This window comes from Pelodiscus sinensis, chromosome 18, assembly GCF_052426305.1.
Source record: "Pelodiscus sinensis isolate ZL-2025 chromosome 18, ASM5242630v1, whole genome shotgun sequence".
Taxonomy (NCBI): Eukaryota; Metazoa; Chordata; order Testudines; family Trionychidae; genus Pelodiscus; species Pelodiscus sinensis.
The window spans coordinates 69,157-94,464 of NC_143069.1; the positions used below are offsets into that span (position 1 = coordinate 69,157).

Below are 25,308 nucleotides of genomic sequence, written 5' to 3' on the forward strand. Positions count from 1 at the left end.
ACAGCCAGGAACCACCCCTAAGTCACAGACAATTCGAGGACAGAGCAGTCCATTAAGATCCACCCCGGACAGCCTATTGGTCGAGAGCCGTGGCAGGTCATTTCCCCCTAGTCACACCGCATTCGCAGACAGAGCTGTCCGTTAAGATGCAGCCGGGTCAGCCTATTGGGTGCCTCTGATTCAGAACACGCCCCTTAGTCACAGCCCATTCGCGGACAGAAGAGTCTGTTATAATCCACCCCGGACAACCTATTGGCCGCCAGCAGCCCAAGAACACGCCTTTAATCACCGCCCATTGGCGCACGGAGCAGTCCGTTAAGATTCACCTCGGACAGCCTCAGATTGGGCGCCACACATTCCGAACACGCCCTTTACTCTCAGCCCATTCGCGGACAGAACAGTCTATTATGATCAGTCTGGGACAGTCTCTCGGCCAGCCTTAGTGTAGGGATAACATAGTCAAGTATGAAACAGGATTCCCCAAGTGGAAGTGACTCCCCAGAATTTGTTCCCCACAACTAAAAGTCTAAGGAGGAGAAGTTTGTTAAGTAGAAGAAGCATAGAAGTGTTTAGATTTAGTGTTATCAAGCTTGATAAGTGTTTAGATTTATTATTATTTGTTAGGATTGTTTAATTATAAATCTAAACATTTTTGCCCCTCTAGAATATAATTGGTTAGGAATGTAATATTAGGTCATGTAACTTCAAACTGTTAAAAATATACTACTATGTAGCCAGAAACAACTCCCCTCTCTGTGTGCCAGGGCACGCTCAAACTTATTGTTACAGAATTGACAACCGTTCTCTTCAAAGCATTGTGAAGCACTTAACCCTAATCGCAAAGTGAAGCATTGTAATTATAACAGTAACTAACTCAGCACTCAGAGAGAATGTTTTAAGAAATGCCACCCAGAAACTTTTGTAACTTTTTGTAACTACAACTCTTGTATTATTATGCAAAATACTGTATGGGAAACATTAATTAGGGAATGTACGTAAGAGAGAGAGTGCTTGGACGATGAATGAATGGTTCTGAGAGGTGCCAGCCTGAGAATGCAGCAACAAAGGGCTGAAGAAGGCGTCAGGTGCCAGTGCAACCAAAAGGTGTCCTTTAAGATCATTCCCGGGTCAGCTTATTGGTCGCCTCAGATAAAGGACGCGCCCTTTAATCACAGCCCATTTGCTGACAGAGCAGTCCGTTAAGATTGACTGGTTGGAGCTGGGCAGGAGCACCGGCCACGGCGCAGTTTAGGGGGCGGGGCCGCGGCTGGTCCTGCGGGTGACGGGCGGGAGTGGCCGGCCGGGCTGAAGCGCAGCCTGGGCCCCACTGGGGAGCGAGAGGCAGGTGCCAGGTCCAGGGGAGGGGATGAGGTGATTGCAGAGGAGGAAACTGAGGCACGGGGGGGGGAGAGCCAGGGAAAGCAGAGCTGGTGGGGCTGAGGCCGGTCCATGTCGGTTCACAGAGCAGCCGATGGACTCCTGAATTCTCAGCGGCTACTCGATGACGCCGCAGTCCCGGGGCCGGTGTGACGTCACAAACAGCTGCCGTCGCAATTGGCTCCCCGTAGCCGTTTCTGACACACACACGAGCCGCTCTGATTTGGCTTCTAACACTTTTAGCTGCTCAGTTCTGCAAGCGCGGAGAGGAAGCCGCGTCTGATAGATGGAGGTTCTCCGCGACACATTTGGCAGCCTGGACCCCCTGCCTCTGGTCCAAAGGGTCTCAACCAACCCCCGACCCCATGACCCTTGTCCTCCGTGATTCCGCCAGCTGCTTGGTGCCTTTAGTACCCGGCCCCGCTTGCAAAGTCCCCCCCCCAGCAGCGTGACCAGAGAGCGGCGCTAGAGACCTCCCCCGAGCAGCGAAACCCGAGAGCGGCGCCGGAGACCCCCCTCGGCAGCATCACCCGAGAGAGGCGCCAGACACACCCTCCATCAGAACAACCCGAGAGCAGCGCCAGAGACCCCCCAGCAGCATGACCCGAGAGCGAAGCAAGAGACACCCCCCAGCAGCAAAACCCGAGAGCAGCGCGAAAGAACCCCCCCGGCATTGCGACCCGAGGGCGGCGCCAGAGACCCCCCCCAGCAGCAAGTCCCGAGGGCGGTGCCAGAGACCCCCCCCAGCAGCAAGACCCGAGAGCAGCACCAGAGACCCCCCCCCCAGCAGCGTGACCCGAGAGCGAAGCCAGAGACCTCCCCCAGCAGAGTGACCCGAAAACGGTGCCAGAGACCCCCCCCCCCCAACAGCAAGACCCAAGAGCGGCACCACAGACCCGCCCCCAGCAGTGCAACCCAAGAGTGGCGCCAGAGACCCCCCCACAGCAGCATCACCGGAGAACGGCGACAGAGATCTTTCCCCCCCCCCAGCAGCACGACCTGAGAGGAGAGCCAGAGACCCACCCCAATAGTGAGACCGGAGAGCCGACAGATTTGAGGAGCAGCTACTCACCGAGCAACAACACAGGTGTGTAGCTGCAAGGAATGGTGGGAGCTGGGAGGTCTGGAGGGCTGAAACACCCCCAGCTGGGCAACCGGAGAGCGGCGACAGATACTGCCCCCCCCCCAACAGCATCACCCGAGAGCGGCGCCAGAGACCCCCGCCCCGAGATAGGAGACTGGAGAGCAGCACCAGAGACCCCCCCAAGCAACGCGATCCGAGAGAAGAGCCAGAGACCCCCCCCCCCAGCAGCGCGACTGGAGAGCGACGCTAGAGACCCCGCCCAGCAGCATCACCCGAAAGCGGCGCCAGAGACCCCCCCAGCAGCATGAGCTGAAAGTGGCGACAGAGACCTCACCCCCAAGGAGCGCGACCCGAGAGCGGCCCCAGAGACCTCCCCGAGCAGCATCACCCGAGAGCGGCGGCAGAGACCCCCCCCACAGCAGCGCGACCCGAGAGCGGCCCCAGACACCCACCCAGCAGCAAAACCCGAGAGAGGTGCCAGAGACCCCCCGCAGCAGCATCATCTGATAGCAGGGCCAATGACACCCCCCCTCTGCAGCGCGACCGGAGAGAGGCTCCAGAGACCACCCCCAGCATTGCGACCCGAGAGCGGCGCCAGAGACCTCCCCCAGCAGCGTGACCCGAGAGTGGAGACAGAGACCCCACCCCCAGCACCACTACCGGAGAGTGGCACCAGAGACCCCCCCCAACAGTGCGACCTGAGAGCGGTACCAGAGACCCGCCCCAAGCAACACGATCCGAGAGCAGAGACAGAGACCCCCCCCCAGCAGCGCGACTGGAGAGCGACGCTAGAGACCCCGCCCAGCAGCAGGACCCGATAGAGGCGCCAGAGTCATCCCCAGCAGCATCACCCCAGCGAGGCGCCAGAGACATCGCCCAGCAGCATGACCCGAGAGCGGAACCAGAGACCCCCCCCAGCAGCACAACCCGAGAGAGGCGCCAGACTCCCTCCCAGCAGCACGACCTGAGAGTGGCCCCAAAGACCCCTCCCCCCCAGCAGCGAGACCCGAGAGTGGCGCTAGAGACACGCCCAAGCTGCACGACCCGAGAGCGGCGCCTGAATCACTCCCTGCAGCGAGACCCGAGAGCGGCGTGACTGAAGAGACCTCTCACTCACTAAGGTCTGTGGCTGTGGGAATTCTATCCTTTAGCCCTTTCCCACCCCCTCTCGCCTATGTATCGGGCCCTCTACAACAAGACTGAGTCAGTCAGCCATGACGCACCACCGCTCTCCCTTGCGCGACTGGCGTACCTGCAGAATTCCCGTTGGCTCCTGAGCCCTTAACCCTTGGAGATGCTCACCTGGAATGCCTGCAAGTGTGCTGTACAAGGACACGGCAGAAGCAGAGCAAGGACAAAGACACAGACACAGACACCGAGACAGACAGAACGTATTGGCCAATACGAGAGAGCACCAAGAGAGAAACACATGAGTGGCAGCCAGAAACCTTACCACCTTGCGTCTTCTTCCTCGAGCCAAGCGTCTGCTGAGAAGGACACCGTGTTCCAGAGAAACCAGCGCCCCTGACAAACGGGAGCCCTGTTTCTCCCACTACCAAGGAAGCACCTCGGGAACCTCCGCTCGGACTCGCTTTCTAGGCAAACGTGACTTCCCTTCCTAAACCCGAGTGGGCCGTAAGCCAAGAGATTTCCAGACCCGACACTTATCTCCGTGTCAGCGATGGCTGCTCCGCTCCCAGCCGGACGGTTCTCGCCTCGCTTCGACCAAGCTCCCGAGCTCGCTGTTCTCGTTTCCGTTCCATCCCCAGACGGGAGGACACCGGGAGGGCTGACTTCTTATCGCTCGCTACGGAACACAGCAGAGGGGGAACAAACAAACAATCAACTTAGCGTTTCAGTCCGCAAGGACGTGCCATCGCTTCCACTCCCACCATCGCACCGCAGCCTCCCACCATCGGCCATCCCCTCCCGTTGCCACTACAGGAACGCGGAGAGAAAATAGTCCTTGATTCTCTATCTGCGCTCTGTTGAACCGCCTACTGCCCCTTCACCAGTCCCCAAGCCACCAGGCTCCGTGCCCCAGCAGGAAGCTCTCTGCCTCAGAAGAAACCTACTGCCAGGACGCTTGAAGATTTCAAAGCACGCATCTCTTACTCACACAGAGCCATGGGAAGGCCGAACGCTGAGGACCCTTCACGTGTTCCGAGAATCATGTCCAGGCAGCTCAAGTCCATGTCCGACGGTTTCTTCTCCGCCCACGGCCCCGCACTGATTCCTCTGCAAGGGCGGCAGAAAAAGCCCAGCCTGAGCTCTCACTCACTAAGGTCTGTGGCTGTGGGAATTCTATCCTTTAGCCCTTTCCCCCCCCTCTCGCCTATGTATCGGGCCCTTTACAAGAACACTGAGTCAGTCAGCCATGACGCACCACCGCTCTCCCTTGCGCGACTGGCGTACCTGCAGAATTCCCGTTGGCTCCTGAGCCCTTAACCCGTGGAGATGCTCACCTGGAATGCCTGCAAGTGTGCTGTACAAGGACACGGCAGAAGCAGAGCAAGGACAAAGACACAGACAGAGACAGACAGACAGAACGTATTGGCCAATACGAGAGAGCACCAAGAGAGAAACACATGAGTGGCAGCCAGAAACCTTACCACCTTGCGTCTTCCTCCTCGAGCCAGGCGTCTGCTGAGAAGGACACCGTGTTCCAGAGAAACCAGCGCCCCTGACAAACGGGAGCCCTGTTTCTCCCACTTCCAAGGAAGCACCTCGGGAACCTCCGCTCGGACTTGCTTTCTAGGCAAACGTGACTTCCCTTCCTAGACCCGAGTGGGCCGTAAGCCGAGAGATTTCCAGACCCGACACTTATCTCCATGTCAGCGATGGCTGCTCCGCTCCCAGCCGGACGGTTCTCGCCTCACTTCGACCAAGCTCCCGAGCTCGCTGTTCTCGTTTCCGTTCCATCCCCAGATGGGAGGACACCGGGAGGGTTGACTTCTTATCGCTCGCTACCGAACACAGCAGAGGTGGAACATACAAACAAAGAACTTAGTGTTTCAGTCCGCAAGGACGAGGCATCGCTTCTCCTCCCCAATAGGGGCCGCCCTCTCCCGCTGCCACTGCAGGAACACGGAGACAAAGGAGGCCTTGAATCTCTATCCACGCTCTGTTGAACCGCCTACTGCCCCTTCACCAGTCCCCAAGCCACCAGGCTCCGTGCCCCAGCAGGAAGCTCTCTGCCTCAGAAGAAACCCACTGCCAGGACGCTTGAAGATTTCAAAGCACGCACATCTTACTCACACAGAGCCATGGGAAGGCCGAACGCTAAAGACCCTTCACGTGTCCTGGAAATCACTTCCAGGCAGCTCAAGTCCATCTCGGAGGGTTTCTTCTCCGGCTACGGCCCCGCACTGATTCCTCTGCAAGGGCGGCAGAAAAAGCCCAGCGTGAGCTCTCATTCTCCGCCCGCGAGAATTCTATCCTTTAGCCCTTTCTCCCCCTCTTCCTTCTGTAAAGGGCCATTTACAAGAACACTCAGGCACTCGGCCATGACGCACCACCGCTCTCCCTTGCGTGACTGGCTTACCTGCATAAATCCCGTTGGCTCCTGAGCCTTTAACCCGTGGAGATGCTCACCTGGAATGCCTACAAGTGTCCTGTACAAGGACACGGCAGAAGCAGAGCAAGGACAAAGACATAGACAGAAACAGACGGACAGAACGTATTGGCCAATACGAGAGAGAAACAAGAGAGAAACACACGAGAGACACCCAGAAACCTTACCACCTTGCCTCTTCCTCCTCAAGCCAAGCGTCTGCTGAGAAGGACACCGTGTTCCAGAGAAACCAGCACCCCTGACAAACGGGAGCCCTGTTTCTCCCACAACCAAGGAAGCACCTTGGGAACCTCCGCTCGGACTGGCTCTCTAAGCAAACGTCACTTCCATTCCTAGAACCGAGCGGGCCGTAAGCCGAAAGATTTCCGGACCCCAAATTTATCTCCGTGTCAGCAATGGCTCCTCCGCTCCCAGCCAGATGGTTCTTGCCTCGCTTCCACCAAGGTCCAGAGCTCGCCATTCTCGTTTTCCTTCCATCCCCAGACAGGAGGACACCGGAACGGTTGACTTCTTATCGCTCGCTACCCAACCCAGAAAAGGGGGAAAACCAAACAAAGAACTTAGCGTTTCAGTCCGCCAGGACGCGGCATCGCTTCTCCTCCCCAATAACGCACAGCAGCCTCCCACCAGGGGCCACCCTCTTCCGCTGCCACTGCAGGAACACGGAGACAAAGGAGGCCTTGAATCTCTATCCACGCTCTCTTGAACCGACTACTGCCCCTTCACCAGTCCCCAAGCCACCAGGCTCCGTGCCCCAGCAGGTAGCTCTCTGCCTCAGAAGAAACCTACTGCCAGCACTCTTGAAGATTTCAAAGCACGCACCTCTTACTCACACAGAGCCATGGGAAGGCCGAACGCTGAAGACCCTTCATGTGTCCCGAGAATCACGGCCAGGCAGCTCAAGTCCATCTCGGAGCGTTTCTTCTCCGGCTATGGCCCCGCATTTATTTGCTCTGCAAGCGCGGCAGAAAAAGCCCAGCGTGAGCTTTCACTCACTAAGGTCTCCGCCCGCGAGAATTCTATCCTTTAGCCCTTTCCCCCCCTGCCTTCTGTAAAGGGCCATTTACAAGAACACTCAGGCACTCGGACATGACACACCACCACTCTCCCTTGTTCTACCTTGCGCGACTGGCGTACCTGCATAATTCCCGTTGGCTCCTGAGCCCTTAACCCGTGGAGATGATCACCTGGAATGCCTACAAGTGTCCTGTACAAGGACACGGCAGAAGCAGAACAAGGACAAAGACACAGAAACAGACAGACAGAACGTATTGGCCAATACGAGAGAGCAACAAGAGAGAAACACATGAGAGGTAGCCAGAAAATTACCACCTTGCATCCTCCTCCTTAAGAAAGAAACATGAGAGGCAGTTTGGGCAGGAGGGGAGGGGCTGAATGCATTTTGTGGTCAGGGAAAGGGGGGCAGGTTGAGGAGGGGGTGTTGAATGGACTGGGGGTGGTGGAAGGAGGGTGCAGGGTAGGGAGGGGCTGTAGAATGAACTGGGGGTGGGAGAAGAGGGTGCAGTTTGGGCAGGGGGTGTAGAATGGACTGGGAGTGGGGAAGGGGGGTGCAGGTTGAGCAGGGTGTGTAGAATGGAGTGGGGGTGGGGGAAGTGGGTGCAGGTTGGGCAGGGTGTGTAGAATGGAGTGGGGGAAGGGGGTGCAGGTTGGGCAGGGGGTGTAGAATGGGCTGGGGGTGGGGGAAGGGGGTGCACGTTGGGCAGGGGGTGTTGAATGGGCTGGGGGTGGGGGAAGGGGGTGCACGTTGGGCAGGGGGTGTTGAATGGACTGGGAGTCAGGGAAGGGGGTGCACGTTGGGCAGAGGGTGTAGAATGGGCTGGGGGTGGGGGAAGGGGGTGCACGTTGGGCAGGGGGTGTTGAATGGACTGGGAGTCGGGGAAGGGGGTGCACGTTGGGCAGGGGGTGTAGAATGGGCTGGGGGTGGGGGAAGGGGGTGCACGTTGGGCAGGGGGTGTGGAATGGGCTGGGAGTGGGGGAAGGGGGTGCACATTGGGCAGGGGGTGTAGAATGGGCTGGGGTGGAGGAAGGGGGTGTAGAATGGGCTGGGAGTGGGGGAAGGGGGTGCACGTTGGGCAGGGGGTGTAGAATGGGCTGGGGGTGGGGGAAGGGGGTGCACGTTGGGCAGGGGGTGTTGAATGGACTGGAAGTCGGGGAAGGGGGGTGCACGTTGGGCAGGGGGTGTAGAATGGGCTGGGAGTGGGGGAAGGGGGTGCACGTTGGGCAGGGGGTGTGGAATGGACTGGGAATCGGGGAAGGGGGTGCACGTTGGGCAGGGGGTGTAGAATGGGCTGGGAGTTGGGGAAGGGGGTGCACGTTGGGCAGGGGGTGTAGAATGGGCTGGGAGTTGGGGAAGGGTGTGCACGTTGGGCAGGGGGTGTAGAATGGGCTGGGAGTGGGGGAAGGGGGGTGCACGTTGGGCAGGGGGTGTAGAATGGGCTGGGAGTGGGGGAAGGGGGTGCACGTTGGGCAGGGGGTGTGGAATGGGCTGGGGTGGGGGAAGGGGGGTGCACGTTGGGCAGGGGTGTGGAATGGGCTGGGGGAAGGGGGTGCACGTTGGGCAGGGGTGTGGAATGGGCTGGGGTGGAGGAAGGGGGTGCACGTTGGGCAGGGGGTGTGGAATGGGCTGGGGGTGGGGGAAGGGGGTGCACGTTGGGCAGGGGGTGTGGAATGGGCTGGGAGTGGGGGAAGGGGGTGCACTTTGGGCAGGGGGTGTAGAATGGGCTGGGAGTGGGGGAAGGGGGTGCACGTTGGGCAGGGGGTGTAGAATGGGTTGGGAGTGGGGGAAGGGGGTGCACGTTGGGCAGGGGGTGTTGAATGGGCTGGGAGTGGGGGAAGGGGGGGTGCACGTTGGGCAGGGGGTGTGGAATGGGCTGGGGTGGGGGAAGGGGGTGCACGTTGGGCAGGGGTGTGGAATGGGCTGGGGTGGAGGAAGGGGGTGCACGTTGGGCAGGGGGTGTGGAATGGGCTGGGAGTGGGGGAAGGGGGTGCACGTTGGGCAGGGGGTGTGGAATGGGCTGGGAGTGGGGGAAGGGGGTGCACGTTGGGCAGGGGGTGTGGAATGGGCTGGGAGTGGGGGAAGGGGGTGCACGTTGGGCAGGGGTGTGGAATGGGCTGGGGTGGGGGAAGGGGGGCAGGTTGGGCAGGGGTGTGGAATAGGCTGGGGTGGGGGAAGGGGGGGGTCGGGCAGGGGGTGTGGAATGGGCTGGGGTGGGGGAAGGGGGGGCAGGTCGGGCAGGGGGTGTGGAATGGGCTGGGGTGGGGGAAGGGTGTGCACGTTGGGCAGGGGGTGTGGAATGGGCTGGGGTGGGGGAAGGGGGGCAGGTCGGGCGGGGCTGTGCAGAGGTGGTGGGGGAGGGTGAGACCGCGGCACGGGGCGGGTGCAGACGTGAGCGGTGCCTGAGTAGCGCTGCAGGTCGGCCTGGGATGCTGCTGTGGGCAGGGAGAGGCTGGAACACGCTGGGCAGGGCTATAACGGGTTGGGCGGGAGGGGCGGGGCTATGATATGGGGCGGAGCGGGGCGGACTGAGACACGCCCCTGGACGCTGCACTCTGAGAACTACAACTCCCAGGATGCATCGCTGACGCTGGGCGTGATTCGCGCGCGAGACCAACCCCGTCGCCCCCTGATCAATAGCCGCTCTGTGATGTCACTTCCGCTGCACCCGCCCAACCGAACAGCGCCGGGCCTGCCTTGACCCTGCAATGGCCGATGGGAGCTGCGGACTGGGGCACTCAGTTTCCCACAAGCCACTGCGGCTACTTTCCCTTCTCCCCCTCATCCCGCCCCGCCCCATTGCTGGGCGGGGCTCCTGCCTCAGAGACGGCAGCGTCCGCCGCTGATGCTCCGCCCCCCTCGGGAGAGGAGACCGCGCGCCAACCCCCTCCCCGCCCCCTGCAGTCTGCTCCCCCCACCACCAAACTCCTCTCCGCCCCCTGCAGTCTGCTCCCCCCACCACCAAACTCCTCTCCGCCCCCTGCAGTCTGCTCCCCCTACCACCAAACTCCTCTCCGCCCCCTGCAGTCTGCTCCCCCCACCACCAAGCTCCTCTCCGCCCCCTGCAGTCTGCTCCCCCCACCACCAAACTCCTCCCCGCGCCCCGCAGTCTGCTCCCCCCACCACCAAACTCCTCCCCGCGCCCCGCAGTCTGCTCCCCCCACCACCAAACTCCTCTCCGCCCCCCGCAGTCTGCTCCCCCCACCACCAAACTCCTCTCCGCCCCCTGCAGTCTGCTCCCCCCACCACCAAACTCCTCTCCGCCCCGTGCAGTCTGTTCCCCGAGCACCAAACTCCTCTCCGCCCCCTGCAGTCTGCTCCCCCCACCACCAAACTCCTCTCCGCCCCGTGCAGTCTGTTCCCCGAGCACCAAACTCCTCTCCGCCCCGTGCAGTCTGTTCCCCGAGCACCAAACTCCTCTCCGCCCCGTGCAGTCTGCTCCCCCCACCACCAAACTCCTCTCCGCCCCCTGCAGTCTGCTCCCCCCACCACCAAACTCCTCTCCGCCCCGTGCAGTCTGTTCCCCGAGCACCAAACTCCTCTCCGCCCCGTGCAGTCTCCTCCCCCCACCAGCAGACTCCTCCCCGCCCCGTGCAGTCTGCTCCCCCCACCACCAAACTCCTCCCCGCCCCATGCAGTCTGCTCCCCCCACCACCAAACTCCTCTCCGCCCCGTGCAGTCTGCTCCCCCCACCACCAAACTCCTCCCCGCCCCGTGCAGTCTGCTCCCCCCACCACCAAACTCCTCTCCGCCCCGTGCAGTCTGCTCCCCCCACCACCAAACTCCTCTCCCCCCCATGCAGTCTGCTCCCCCCCCACCACCAAATTTCCCAGCCGGCTTGTGCGGGGACGGGCAGCGAGACAGGCTGATGCTGCTGTTGCCTTCTAAAGTGCAGCGGGGAGCGTGGGGGGGCGGCTGCCTCTGATGAGTCCTGTTCACAAGCCCAGAGGGGCCGCGCGAGAATTTTCCAGAGACCCCGAGGAGTTTCTGTGTCCCAGCTGAGTTCCTGCCAGTCAGTGGCCCCGCCCCCACATCAAGCCCCGCCCCTTCCATTAATGACGGAGCCTGGGACCCGTTTGTGTGCGACACAAACCCACGTGTCACTCGCCGGACCATTCAGTGCGCCAGCCTGACGGGAGCCGATAGAATGTGCCCCGCGTTCCATCATTTGCATGCCCCGCGGCAGGACACTGACGTCACTAGAAGCGCGCTGCTGTTCGTAGCGGGCAGCTGCAGCTTCGCACCAAGCCCGGCACGAGGCAGCGGGCGCAGCGCTGGGGGCGGAGCTACAGGGGAGCGGCCCGGCTGGGCGGGTCTCAGCGCTGGGGGCGGAGCTACAGGGGAGCGGCCCGGCCGGGCGGGTCTCAGCGCTGGGGGCGGAGCTACAGGGGAGCGGCCCGGCCGGGCGGGTCTTAGCGCTGGGGGCGGAGCTACAGGGGAGCGGCCCGGCCGGGCGGGGCTCAGCGCTGGGGGCGGAGCTACAGGGGAGCGGCCCGGCCGGGCGGGTCTCAGCGCTGGGGGCGGAGCTACAGGGGAGCGGCCCGGCCGGGCGGGTCTCAGCGCTGGGGGCGGAGCTACAGGGGAGCGGCCCGGCCGGGCGGGTCTCAGCGCTGGGGGCGGAGCTACAGGGGAGCGGCCCGGCCGGGCGGGTCTCAGCGCTGGGGGCGGAGCTACAGGGGAGCGGCCCGGCCGGGCGGGGCTCAGCGCTGGGGGCGGAGCTACAGGGGAGCGGCCCGGCCGGGCGGGGCTCAGCGCTGGGGGCGGAGCTACAGGGGAGCGGCCCGGCCGGGCGGGGTGCACACTGGGGCGCCCAAGGGCTGAGATCCGGGCGGGGCAGCGTCACGCTCTGACCTCGCTGCCGCCTCCCGCCGCCGCTCCCTTGGGGCCGGGTGGCGCAGACCGGAAGCCGCTACCGCGGTGCCAGGGGCCGCAGTGACTGGTGGGGGCTCTCTCCCGTCTCCCGGCGGGCACTGCTGTCGCCTCGCCCGCCTAGGGTGGGATTTCCTGGGGAACCCGCTCCCTGTGACGTCAGGACCTGCCCCAGAGGCAGGGCGCCACCCGGCCAAGCAAGGAGCAGAGCTAGGGTTGCCAGATGGTTTCACCACAAATACCAGACACACCTGACATGACGTCACAATTTGCATTCCATCTGATTTAGAAAATACCCGACATTTCTATTTTCTCAATTTGTTTCCCGTAGAAAAAGCTGAAACCCTGGACCGTCCAGTTCAAAACCGGACACCTGGCAACCCTAAGCAGAGTGGTGCCTTGTCGGAGCGGTTCCAGCCTCCACTCTGCTGTCCTTCCTCTGCCCCGCGTACCGCGGGAGCTGGTGGGCTACGCTGGCTGCACCGCCGCAGGAAACTCCCGATTCCAGTCTCTGTCCCAGACAGGCACCCCGTGCCGCACGTGTTGGCATGACGCTACATTGTGAGAGCTCACAGCACCCACCTGACTGCTGTTTGTTGCCCTGTGAGGGATGCGAGACGCACAGCTCCTGCCTCATGCCAGAACGCGCCACAGGAGTTACAATCCTCCCCACCCGCATCAGTGCATCATGGGAGCTGGAGTGGGGTTCCCATATGTGAACTGTCAAAACAAGAGGCCCCCCTGAGAGGGTGCGTGTCCATCTCAGTGTCTGCCAGCTCCCGCTGCAGTAACGGGTGGGGCCCTGAGCCCGAGTCCCTGTCCCGCCTGGCTCTTCCCTCTGGCCCTCTCAGACTGTCTGGGCCATTGCAGGCTCCGGCTGGGGAGGTGAGGGGTGTTGCTCTCCAGGAGTGGGACCCAAGTATCCGCCTGGCACTGCTGCTAGGACACCATCTGACTGGAACATGTCATGCACACATGCCCATGCAAAAGCCACACACTGTGCCAAATGCTCACATGCAGGAATGCACTGCCATGGCACCGTCTGACTGTCACACCCCCTCTCTGCACACTCCTCAGGCCACGCCTGGGTCTGGAGTCTGCCTCTAATAGAGGCAGCGGATGAGAGGGGAGAATGCATACAATTGACAAGATTAACCAATAAGTTTAGGCTTATTGGTTAATTGTGTAGTCATCTATACATTGACATTCCTAGAGAAAACCACTAAATCTGGTGTGCTGAGCTTAGCCCCTAACCAGCAAGCAATGAGCAATACCTCTGAGCTGATAAGTGCTGGGAACATAACAGCTAAAAAGTCAGTGATAACATCTAACTCTAAAATGGTGAGCAATAAATTAAACCATAAGCTCTTAAATATGAATAAACTGCAACACCTGCTCAAAAGAATATGAACAGAACACTAGGCATTTAGATTTATTTCAAAATTAAAAGGTTTGTGTATTTCTAGGGTAAAACTTACATGGCTGTGTCTAGACTGGCAAGTTTTTCCACAAAAGCAGCTGCTTTTGGGGAAAAACTTGCCAGCTGTCTACACTGGCCGCTTGAATTTCTGCAAGAACACTGACGATCTCATGTAAGAAATCAGTGCTTCTTGTGGAAATACTATGTTGCTTCCATTTGGGCAAAAGTCCTTTTGCGCAAAAGCTTTTGTGGAAAAGGGCCAGTGTAGACAGCTCAGATTTGTTTTGCGCAAAAAAGCCCCAATTGTGAAAATGGCGATTGGGGCTTTTTTGCGCAAAAGCGTGTCAAGATTGGCGTGGACGCTTTTCCACAAAAAGTGCTTTTGTGGAAAAGCGTCCGTGCCAATCTAGATGCTCTTTTCCACAAATGCTTTTAACGGAAAACTTTTCCGTTAAAAGCATTTGCAGAAAATCATGCCAGTCTAGACGTAGCCACATGAGTTTAACATCACATCTTTATGTAAGTGATTACTGGAACATGGATTAGAGCAGGGGTTCTCAAAATTTGTGATACCACAACCCCCTAAAATGCTAAATGATTTTGTGTGCCCCCCCCCCCGCCCTGGGTCGCTTCCCCCCCCTTCTCACCAAACTCCTTGCCCTCCTGGGATTCCTTCATGGCGTTTGCGGTCCTTAACGCCCTCCCTCCTGCAGGTTCCTTCCCCGCTCCCCCCGTCTCTTTCTCCTCTGTGTCCCTTTGGTTGGTTGGTTCCTTCCTCTCCTCTGCCTCCTCCTCTGACCCCCACGTGCCCTTATCTCCGGGTCCTCTGCCCTGACCCAATCCCCCAGCCCGCTGCCTGAGATACCCCGCCCTCTCCCAGCTGGGGAAGCGTTTGGTCACCTGGCAAGCATGCCCTGGCCTGCCCCTTGCGTATCTGCTCCTGCGCCGGCCACACTCTCCCACTGCCTTGCCTCCTTCTGCGGCTGAGCTGTACTCCTGGACTCCCGGGGCCCCAGCCATGCTGTGCAGCTTGCTGGCTGCTGCCTTCCACCATCCTGCCCAGGCGAGAGGGGTCACAAGTGAAAAGCCCAATCCAGCTGCAATCCCCCTCTAAATTGATCGCTACCCCCCTGGGGGTCGCGACCCACAGTTTGAGAAACACTAGATTAGAGACAACACTAAAAACTTCCAGTACCTCTTAGTACTGCTGCCTGCAGCACTAAGTATTTGCTAGGTGATGCTTAGATATATATTAAGGCAATAATGCAATGAGCCTGTAAGACAGTACTTGAGCCAAATAAGGATAGAAGGCGTAAAAAGCCTTAAGCATAAGTAGTAACTAAAAATAACCCTAGATAATACCATCTTAAACAGTAAAATGCTGAAATGACTGAAGAGGTGACATGTAGCCAGGGGATGCTAGTTCACAGCATCTGGAAATAAAAGAAAAAAACAACAAATGGTCTGGTATCACTTTATAGACTAATGAAACACGTAGATGGGATCATGTGCTTTTGTGGGCTCATGATACCATCTACATGTTTTGTTAGTCTATAAAGTGCTACCAGACTGTTTGTTGTTTTTTTCTGTAACAGACTAACTCAGCTACCCCCTGAAGCTTCTGGAAATAAATGAGTTAGGCATCTGCTGATGTCCCTTTCCCTAACAACAAGAATGCCATGGTAACTGACTGACTTCTACTGCTAATGAGAGTGAGGTAAAAGGATTAAGAATTTAGGGAAGAGCATCCCAACATTGTGGTGAGGTAAGGAATTACAAATAAGGAAAAGGACATGAAACCCCTCCTGTGTATTGCTCTGGGCATGGTGGCATCAGTGGAACACATTGTAGAAGTTGTATTCTACTCTGTGTGCCCTGAGAGATGCCACGGTGACGTCTGATGGCAAAGGAGAAGAGACCTAAACCATCCGTTTCCAAACAGCCTGCAGCGGATGGACGCCCAGCTTATCCTGTACTCTCTCTACTTGCTGTGCAGGGTTAGAGTGTTTGTGTGATGTGTGGTGTGGCTCTAGCTCTATTCATTATAAACACAGGGGCTGTGTCTACACTGGGCCACTTATTCCATAAAATCAGCCGCTTTTCCGGAATAAGCTGCGAGCTGTCTACACTGACCCTTGAATTTCCGGAAAAGCAACGATGCGCTACTGTACAAAATCAGCCGCTATTCCGGAAAAACTATTCTGCTCCCACTCGGGCATAAGTCCTTATTCCGGAACACTGTTCCGGAAAAGGGCCAGTGTAGACAGCCCAGTAGTCTTTTCCGGCAAAAAAGCCCCAATCGCGAAAATGGCGATCGGGGCTCTTTTCCAGAAAAGCGTGTCTACATTGGCCACAGACGCTTTTCTGGAAAAAGGGCTTTTCCGGAAAAGCAGCCTGCCAATGTAGACGCTGCTTTTCCAGAAAAACTGAAAACGGAATAGTATTCCGTTTTAAGCATTTACGGAAATTCATGCCAGTGTAGACACAGCAGGGTGATTTTTTAAGTAAGATTGTTGCGACCATGCACTTTCAGACTCCCAACTGAACACAGTTCTCATACTTTACCTGATGGTGGTACAAGAATCTATCCAATTTCAGCGCTAAGTAAGGAAACTACATTAGTAATCACTGTATCCGGCACTGGGCATGTGTTTCCTATTTTCATTAGTCAAAGGCCTAGGAAAGCAAACCCAACTGTTGCACTGCAGTGGCAGCAAGCTAAATCCTCTCCAGCTCTCTCCTAAAAGACTGAAGGTGAAACCATGAGGCCCTTGCAGGATTTTCACTCCATAGGTAAATGGATCCTTGTCTTGAGCAAGGACCTTGGGATCTGACCTAGTTTCCACACTGTACTGTGGCCAGTACACATGGCTGGAGGGGACCGTTTCCACCTGCTTGTGCTACTGAACTCTTCAGCCAGGAAAAGGGGAGATGCTGGGGGGGGAGTGGCCCCTCGGTCACGGGGCACCACAAGGCCGCCACGTGTGACAGTTACGATCTGGCAGCCCCCGGCTAAGGAGGCGGTGGTGGAGAGGGTCAATGACACGACTCCCAGACAAACCTGGCTCTGTCGGTTCCTGCATCACTGCGCGCCCCCGTCCCGCATACTGCCTCTGCCGCGCCACTGCCTCTGGGGCGGTGGCAAACGGGGAGGCATTGAGGGGCCCAGGCTGCAGTGGGGTGGGCTCTGTCCGGGACTTGCTGGGGAGAAATTCACCGGCGAAGGTAGCACACTCCCAGGAAACTACAACTCCCACGGAGCATCCGGCGCAGCACCGCCACTTCCTCTTGCACCCACTTCCATTTCCTCCTCGCTTACCAAATGGCAGTTTACCCAAAGCCTCCCTCACCCAATCAGGATGCACCGCACCTCGCATTGGCCGCTGTGCCCCTCTCACGTGCTCCTGACCCCGCAGTGGCTGCTGGGAGATGGAGGCTGGGGCAACTACATCTCCCACAGGCCACTGCGACTCCCTCCTTCCTCCCTCCCACCCTAAGGCCCACCTGGCTGGAGCCAGGCAGGAGCGCCAAGCCATGGCACACCTCTGGGGGGGCAGCTGTGGCTGGGCGGGGGTGGCCTGGGGGAGAAGGTGTTGCACGCCGCTGCAGCCTGGGTCCCGCTCAGGACCAGGAGGGAGTGGGGGGCAGGTGCTGGATCCAGGAAAGGGGGAGGAGTGAGTGCGCGGGGTGGGGAGTTGATGACGTGATTGCAAAGGAGGAAACTGAGGCATGGGTGCCGGCCAGGGAAAGCAGAGCTGGTGGGGGTGGGGCTGAGGCGGGGATGTCCAATGTCGGTTCATGGAACAGTCAATGGACTCGTGAACTCTCACTGGCTATTCAACCATTCCACAGTCCCGGGGGCGGGGCCGGAGTGACGTCACAAACAGCTGCCGTCACAATTGGCTCCCCATAGCCGTTTCTGACACACACGTGTGCTGGTCAGAATTGGCTTCTAACCATTTTAGCTGCGCAGTTCTACAAGCGCGGAGGGGAAGCTGATTCTGATGGAGGTTCTCTGCCTCACATTTGGCTGCCTGGACCCCCCCATCTCTGGTTCAGAGGATTTCACCCTGCCCCCCCATGCCCACCCTCAACTCCAGGTCCAGGGCAGGGTTTTCTCTAAGACTTTCCATCCAGAAGTGGAGTGGGCCAGGACTTCTGCCCCAGGGCTGGAGCTGCAGCCAGACCCATGTGGCGGCTGACCCGCTGTTCCCAGGGTGGGCTGCCTGGCAGGCGGCTGCTGGAGCCGGACCCAGAGCTGGAGCCTCGGTACAGCTGCTTCTGGGGCGGGGCCCCCTGCAACTCTGTCCCCGCCTCCCCCTCTGCTCTTCCTCCCTCACTGCCCTCCGAGCCCCATGCCAGCTCCCCCACCTTTGCTTCCCCACATGTTGCTGGCTCCCTGGCTCCCACTCCCTGCAAATGCTGGGGGCTGGCAGCAGCTCCCCTCTGCCAAAGGCAGGGACTCACAGCCCAGTCCTGGGGGGAGAAGCCTGGGACAGACCTTGCTCTGCACACAGCCTGCCCCAGGATGTGCGCTCCCTAGAGGGAGGAGGGGCCAAGTCTCACATTCTACTCACCAGGGGGTGGGGCGCTGCCTGGGACAAGGCCCTGGGTCCTTACAAGGTGGGGGGAACCACTCTGGTGTCACTACGATGGGAGAGAATCTCTGGGAGCAGTGCCACTGGTGGGTGAACCCGTCCCACCCAGCCCGGTGTCTCCCTCTGCCTGCCACTTGCAGACCTGGCGCCAGCTGAGCGCTCACCGAAGCCAATCGACTCCGGGCCCTGTTCCCGGGGCACGTGATTGGAGCACGTACCTGGGCACCTTGCGGTCACGGTTCCCAGTCGGTTGCTGTCAGGCCATGGACCGAACAAACGTCACTTCCAGTCCATGGGACGGGGCGCACGCGATGCCAGCATGACGCGAGGCCGCTCCTTGTTGCCCTGCGCCGGACACGAGAGGAGCAGCTACCACGTGACAGTTAGAGCCTCGGGCTGTAACGGGCCGCAGCAGCTACTCTCTTCCCTGCCTCTCCCGTTGCATGCTCCAGCTGGGACGGGACGGGTGTCACTCTCCAGGAGCAACCTCTGCCAGGGCACCGTCTGACTGAAACACGTCAGACGCACACGCCCGTGCAACAGTCACACGCCCCGCCAAAAGCTCACACGCAGGGATGCGTGCACATGCACAAACACGAATTAACAGATTAACACGCCCGAGAGCCCACTCGTGCTCGCACAAACATGTGTGTGGATACTCATGCACTTGCTCAGACGCACACACACGTGTCTGCAAAACGTGCCTGCAGGCAGGCATACACGCACGCACACGTGCTAATGGGCATTGGCACGTGTGCATGTACGTACACATCCAGGGACACACACACTCGCACTCGCGAGCATGCACATCAAGTAACAGTAGCCTAGAAGGATGCAACAATTTCAAACTCAAAAGCCAAAGATTAGATCAATTAGAAGAGAACCATTCCCATAAGGCACTTCTCGGTGCAGCTGCAAGACAAAGTCTTTATTTCAATCCCAGTTTTGCCAACTCTCAGCATGCGTAACGCTGGGTCAGTTAGCAGCCTACTCAACTCATGCATCTAGGTTCATATGGAAAACTAACTATTGCCAGCCAGGAGATTGGGGAAGTGGGGGGGGGAATAATGACATTTTTAAAAATACAAAATTAGGTGTTCAGTTTCTGTGACTTTGGTAGTTCATATTTTCAAGTTCTTCCACCACAAGCCAGAGGGCCTTTTCTCAGGGACCCGTGCCACGCTCGCAAACGTCTGTGCGGCCCTCCCTCGATACTTACCTTGAGCCAATTGCTATTTGCTCTTCTTCCCCAGATAGCTGTCTCGTTTCCATCTGCCGGCATGGTCTCAGGAGGATGGCTCCTTTTGGCCTCGCTTAGGCCACCCCAGGTGTGGCCGGACAGACACACGCGTCACCTGGCTGCTGCTAACTGGAGCCCAGTGTTCCCTCTAACATGTCCCCTCCCTCCAGGAGAGGAGTGAGTTTTGTCTCGTGCGCCAAGATTGTGGTCACATGCACTTCTTCGGACGTCTGCCACCCATGCGAAAACATGTCTGTGTTTTTAAAACGTTCTGGAAGAAAGAGTACTAAAACAAGACAAGTGAGAATTAACAAGGTGCGTGACTGTAAATGGTTTTTTTATACGAAGTCAAATAAAAAATAAATTAATACTGCAACATTTTCAGTGGCCAACCTCCTCTCCCCCCCCCTCACAGCTGGCCTAGATGATCTCTTGGGGTCCCTTATGGTAAAACCCACCCCAGACTCTGTGCTGAGGTGACAAGTTCTTCACAAGATACTGGATACATATAAACTTTCCTCCATTAACATACACATTTCAATGTTGTCTCCTCAGTATTGTCTTGAAAAACTGTATGTTTGCAGATGTCAGCCACATGAGCTAATCTTAGCTCACATGAACATTAGATACAATGTATTGGTAATTTTTAGGAACTAGGATTCCTAATTTCCTTTTAACAGCTATTCCATAGTGTTAGATTGTGCTATAGATGTAGTTTGATAGAGGAGAGGAGGAATAAGATTAGCACACTTTCCTAGTCGAAAATCCAAGGGGAAGAAAGGGGAGAATTGCAAATCAACATGTATCTTAAGGTGTCTGAAAGCTACTTTGGTCTGGGCAGGTACTCAGTGGTACCAAGGCAGACTTTTCTGTGGCTCGGTTGTATTATGCCACGCTAAACCAAGTCTACCACACCGAACGAAAGAGCGGACAATTACGTGACAGGCAAAAAAAAGGTGGCTTGGCAGAGAATTTGCTTCCGGACAAAAACAAGAGAATGCGGTGGTTAAGGACGAAAGGGAGAATCTGTCACTACTGAGAACAGCCTTTCTCCATCCTCTTTGGAACCTCCCTTCAGGAAGTTGAAGGCTGCTATCAAATCGCCCCTCACTCTTCGCTTCTGCAGACTATACAGACCCAAATCCTTCAACCTCTCCTCATAGGTCATATGCTCCAGCCCCCTAATCATTTTGGTTGCCCTCCGCTGGACCCTCTCCAATGCATCCACATCTTTTTTGTAGTAGGGGCCCAGAACTGGACACAGTACTCCAGATGTGGCCTCACCAGAGCCGAATAAAGGGGAATAATCACAACTCTGGATCTGCTGGCAATGCTCCTCTTAATGCACCCTAATATGCCTTTAGCCTTCTTGGCTACAAGGACACACTGTTGACTCATATCCAGCTTCTCATCCACGGTAACCCCCAGGTCCTTTTCTGCAGAACTACTACTTAGCTGGTTGGTCCCCAGCCTGTAACTATGCTTGGGATTCTTCCGTCCCAAGTGCAGGACTCTGCACTTGTCCTTGTTGAACTTCATCAGACTTCTTGTGGCCCAATCCTCCAATTTGTCTAAGTCACTCTGGACCCTATCTCTGCCCTCCAGCGTATCTACCTCTCCCCCCAGCTTAGTGTCATCCACAAACTTGCAGAGGGTGGAATCCATCCCCTCATCCAGGTCATTAATAAAGATATTGAACAAATCCGGTCCTAGAACCGAACCTTGGGGCACTCCACTAGAAACTGACCACCTTCCTGACATCAAGCCGTTGATCACTACCGGCTAGGCCCAGCCTTCTAGCCAGCTTTTTATCCATCTTACTGTCCATTTATCCAATCCACATTCCCTTAACTTGCTATCAAGAATATTATGGGATACCCTTATCAAAAGCCTTGCTAAAGTCAAGTTATATCACATCCACTGACTTTCCCATTGTGATGGCGGATTGGGGGTCCCCCGTCTCCTGCACCCCGAAATGGCACAAACAGACTGCACCAGCCGGTGGAATAGAGGAAGTTTATTGCCTCTCCAGGATACAGCACAACACAGATGGAATCTGGTCACAGAGCTGGGCTAGGATGCCTCAGGCCCCCTTGAGTTGGGGGGAGACTGGGCCCCTAAACTCCAGCCCCTCTCCCTAGGCTGTCTCCTCCATGCTCACAGACAGCAACTAACTAACTATCTTCCAGCCCTGCCCCCCAGCCAGGGCAGCCTCCACCTTCCTTTGTTCCTCTCCATGGGGGGTGTCTGGCCCTACTGGTTTGCATAGTGACTCATCCTGTTTTGCTGGGTCGTGGTACCCACGGCAGCCAGTGGGGGTTACCCCAGAGCCAGCAGCATAGAAACCAGCCAGGTACCCCCACTACGTCACACCCATGTCCACAGAGCAAGTTACCTCATCATAGAGCTGATCAGATTGGTCAGGCACGACTTGCCCTTTGTGAATCCATGCTGACTATTACTGATCACTTTCCTCTCTTCCAAGTGCCTCAAAATGGATTCCTTAAGGATCCCTTCCATGATTTTTCCAGGAACTGAGGTAAGACTGACTGGCCTATAGTTCCCTGGATCGTCCTTCTCTTTCTTGAAAATGGGCACTACATTTGCCTTTTTCCAGTCATTCGGGATCTCTCCCGATCTCCACGACTTTTCAAAGATAATGGCCAAAGGCTCCTCACTGATATTTGCCAACTCCCTCAGTACCCTCGGATGCATTAAGTCCGGACCCATGGATTTGTGTACGTTTAGCTTTTCTAAATAGTTCCTAACCTGTTCTTTACCCACCACGGGCTGTCCATCTTCATCCCCTCTTGCATCACTTAGCGCATTAGTCCGGAAGCCGACCTTGTCCGTGAAGACAGAGGCAAAGAAAGCATTGAGTGCTTCAGCTTTCCCCACATCATCTGTCACTAGGTTACCTCCTTCATCCAGTAGGGGCCCCACATCCTCTCTGATCACCTTCTTCTTGTCAACATGCCTGTAGAAACCTTTCTTGTTATCCTTCACATCCTTTGCCAGTCGCAATTCCAATTCCGCTTTCGCCTTCCTGATAACCCCCCGGCATTCTCGAGCTAGACCTTTAAACCCCTTCCTGGTCATTTGTCCAAGTTTCCACTTTTCATAAGCTTCTTTTTTGTGCTTAAGTTCACCAAGGATTTCCCCTGTAAGCCAATCCGGTCTCCTACAATTCTGAATTCCTACAATCCTGCAATTCTGAACATACTTCAATTGTTGGCCATAGAATCAACACATGTATTTTAATATTCCTGACTTTGAGAAAAGAATCTGGCTATTATTTCCTTATTGTCCTTAAGGCTTTAAGATACATGTGACGGGCAGGATCACATAGATCACCATGAGACTGTCACAGTCTCCCTTCCTAGAACTGGCAGAAAACAGTTCTGCTGCTCCTCTAATACAGTATTCTAGCTGGAGTAAAATGACCCTGTAAAGCAGTGGTCGGCAACTTGTGGCTCACAGACAAACTTGTGGCTCCCCAGCAAACTCCAGCATAGCCATGCCCACCCCAAAAGGGGCTGCACGCAGTTGGCAGCAATTCCACTTGGTGGCACCTGGCCCTGCTGCTGGTCTTGCCTCAGTTTCTCCATGTGCCCAGTAGAGTTAATGCTGTTGACTTGTCTCCCGGGGAGAGGTACAGGGGTTTTGCTCTCAGTGGGGAGAAACAGCCATGTTTCTCTGGTGAGGCTGGGCTCCACAGGCCAGACCTATAGGTAGCACCCTAATGTTGACCCTCATTCTGCTGCTCTCTGCCTCCATTTCCCCATCTGCAGAATGGGGCTAATGCTATTGATATGCCTGGTACATTGCCTTGAAGGCTGTGTCTAAACTGGCCAGTTTTTCCACAAAATCATCTGCTTTTGCGGAAAAACTTGCCAGCTGTCTACATTGGCCACTTGAATTTCCGCAAAAGCACTGACGATCTCATGTAAGATTGTCAGTGTTTTTGCGGAAATACCATGCTGCTCCCGTTCGGGCAAAAGTCTTTTTCCGAAAAACTTTTGCGCAAAAGGGCCAGTGTAGACAGCAGAGATTTGTTTTCCGCAAAAAAGCCCTGATCGCGAAAATGGCCATCGGGGCTTTTTTGCAGAAAAGCGCGTCTAGATTGGCCACGGACACTTTTCTGCAAAAAGTGCTTTTGCGGAAAAGCATCCTGCCAATCTAGACGCACTTTTCCAAAAATGCTTTTGACGGAAAACTTTTCCGTTAAAAGCATTTCCGGAAAATCATGCCAGTGTAGACGTAGCCGAGATGTATAGGTGCAAAGAGCTTGGTGGTGGTGCAATTATTTACTGTTATTTATTTCTCCCTCTTTGCAGGCCCAATGCTCACTGGACTCTGCCAGAGAGGTATGGCCCCTCCTCGCCCTGCAGCTTGCAATTCCCCACCCCTTGTGCCCTAAGAGCTGGGGAGGGGCCCCCCAATTTTTACAGGGTCCCCTCTTCCCCCCCCCCCCAGCCCTTGGACTTGCTGGCAAAGACTGTAGAGAGGTGGGGAGAGAGAAAGCAATTGCTCTGGCTACCTGTGACCTGTAGAAACCTGCCCCACTAAGAATCAGATGAGATCCTGACACATTAGTTTCATGGCAGCTGGGCACAATCAAAGTTACAGGGTGTAGTTTGGAGGGCACGCCATGGCGCATGACCTCTTCCACCTGCACTTTCTTCATCATCATGGCTGGCAGGGGATTAGGAACCCAGGAGTCTGAGATCCAGTCAGGTTGGACATGATGTGTCAGGTGAAAGAAATACTGTAACAGTCTCTGGGATATCCCCTTTGATCCCAAATTCTCTGGTACTTCTGTGACCAAAACAGGTGAGGGGAAAGCCACGGAGTAGGGCTGGGATTGGCTCACCTGCACTAGTGCCAGCCTGGGGGTGGAATGCAGGTTCTCTGGGGATGGCATCTCACCTGACCCTTCCCCAGGCTTGTGCAGTACAAAGGAACCTCTCTGGAAAAGCAGCACAAGCATGACCTTCTCACCGAGCCTCCTCACTGACAGATCCAGAATGACTTAGACAAATTGGAGGATTGGGCCACAAGAAATCTGATGAGGTTCAACAAAGACAAGTGGAGAGTCCTGCACTTGGGATGGAAGAATCCCAAGCATAGTTACAAGCTGGGGACCAACCGGTTAAGTAGTAGTTCTGCAGAAAAGGACCTGGGGGTTACAGTGCATGAGAAGCTGGATATGAGTCAACAGTGTGCCCTGGTAGCCAAGAAGGCTAATGGCATATTAGGGTGCATTAAGAGGAGCATTGCCAGCAGATCCAGAGATGTCATTATTCCCCTTTATTCGGCTTTGGTGAGGCCACATCTAGAGTATTGTGTCCAGTTCTGAGCCCCCCACTATAAAAAGGATGTGGACGCATTGGAGAGGGTCCAGCGGAGGGCAACCAAAATGATTAGGGGGCTGGAGCATATGACTTATGAGGAGAGGCTGAGGGATTTGGGTTTGTTTAGTCTGCAGAAGCGAAGAGTGAGGGGCGATTTGATAGCAGCCTTTAACTTCCTGAAGGGAGGTTCCAAAGAGGATGGAGAGAGGCTGTTCTCAGTAGTGACGGATGGCAGAACAAGGAGCAATGGTCTCAAGTTGCGGTGGGAGAGGTCCAGGTTGGATATTAGGAAAAACTATTTCACTAGGAGGGTGGTGAAGCACTGGAATGGGTTACCTAGGGAAGTAGTGGAGTCTCCATCCCTAGAGGTGTTTAAGTCTTGGCTTGACAAAGCCCTGGCCGGGTTGATTTAGTTGGGATTGGTCCTGCCTAGAGCAGGGGGCTGGACTTGACGACCTTCTGAGGTCTCTTCCAGCTCTATGGTTCTATGATCTTGTGAAAACATGGTGTGTGTGGGGAGGGTGGGGGGGCTGTGTCTCATGTTGCCCATGCCAGAGCAGGGCATCTTTTCCATTTCAGCAGTCCCTCTTGTACCCTGAATCTGGGATCTTGTTGAAAGTTCCCCCCCAAAGCATCTTGCTTATGGTATAGTCTGCATTGTGCCTGTCCTCACTGATAGCCAAGCCCAAGAGCTTTGAGGGTGAGCTGGTGCAGCTCCTTTCCCATCCTGCTGTGCCTCTTTCAGTTCTTCTGGTCCAGCTGATGAGAAACTGTGGG

General features: G+C 56.6%; 1 long non-coding RNA gene across 1 annotated transcript; it reads right to left on the reverse strand.

The window, feature by feature from the left end:
- Positions 1-4,588: 4,588 nt before the first annotated feature.
- On the reverse strand, positions 4,589-7,597 carry LOC102445379 (uncharacterized). Its single transcript, XR_016347201.1, has 3 exons — positions 7,173-7,597; positions 6,858-6,988; positions 4,589-6,556 (listed from the first exon to the last, which is right to left on the reverse strand). It is a non-coding gene; the product is annotated as an uncharacterized LOC102445379 (long non-coding RNA).
- Positions 7,598-25,308: the final 17,711 nt, after the last annotated feature.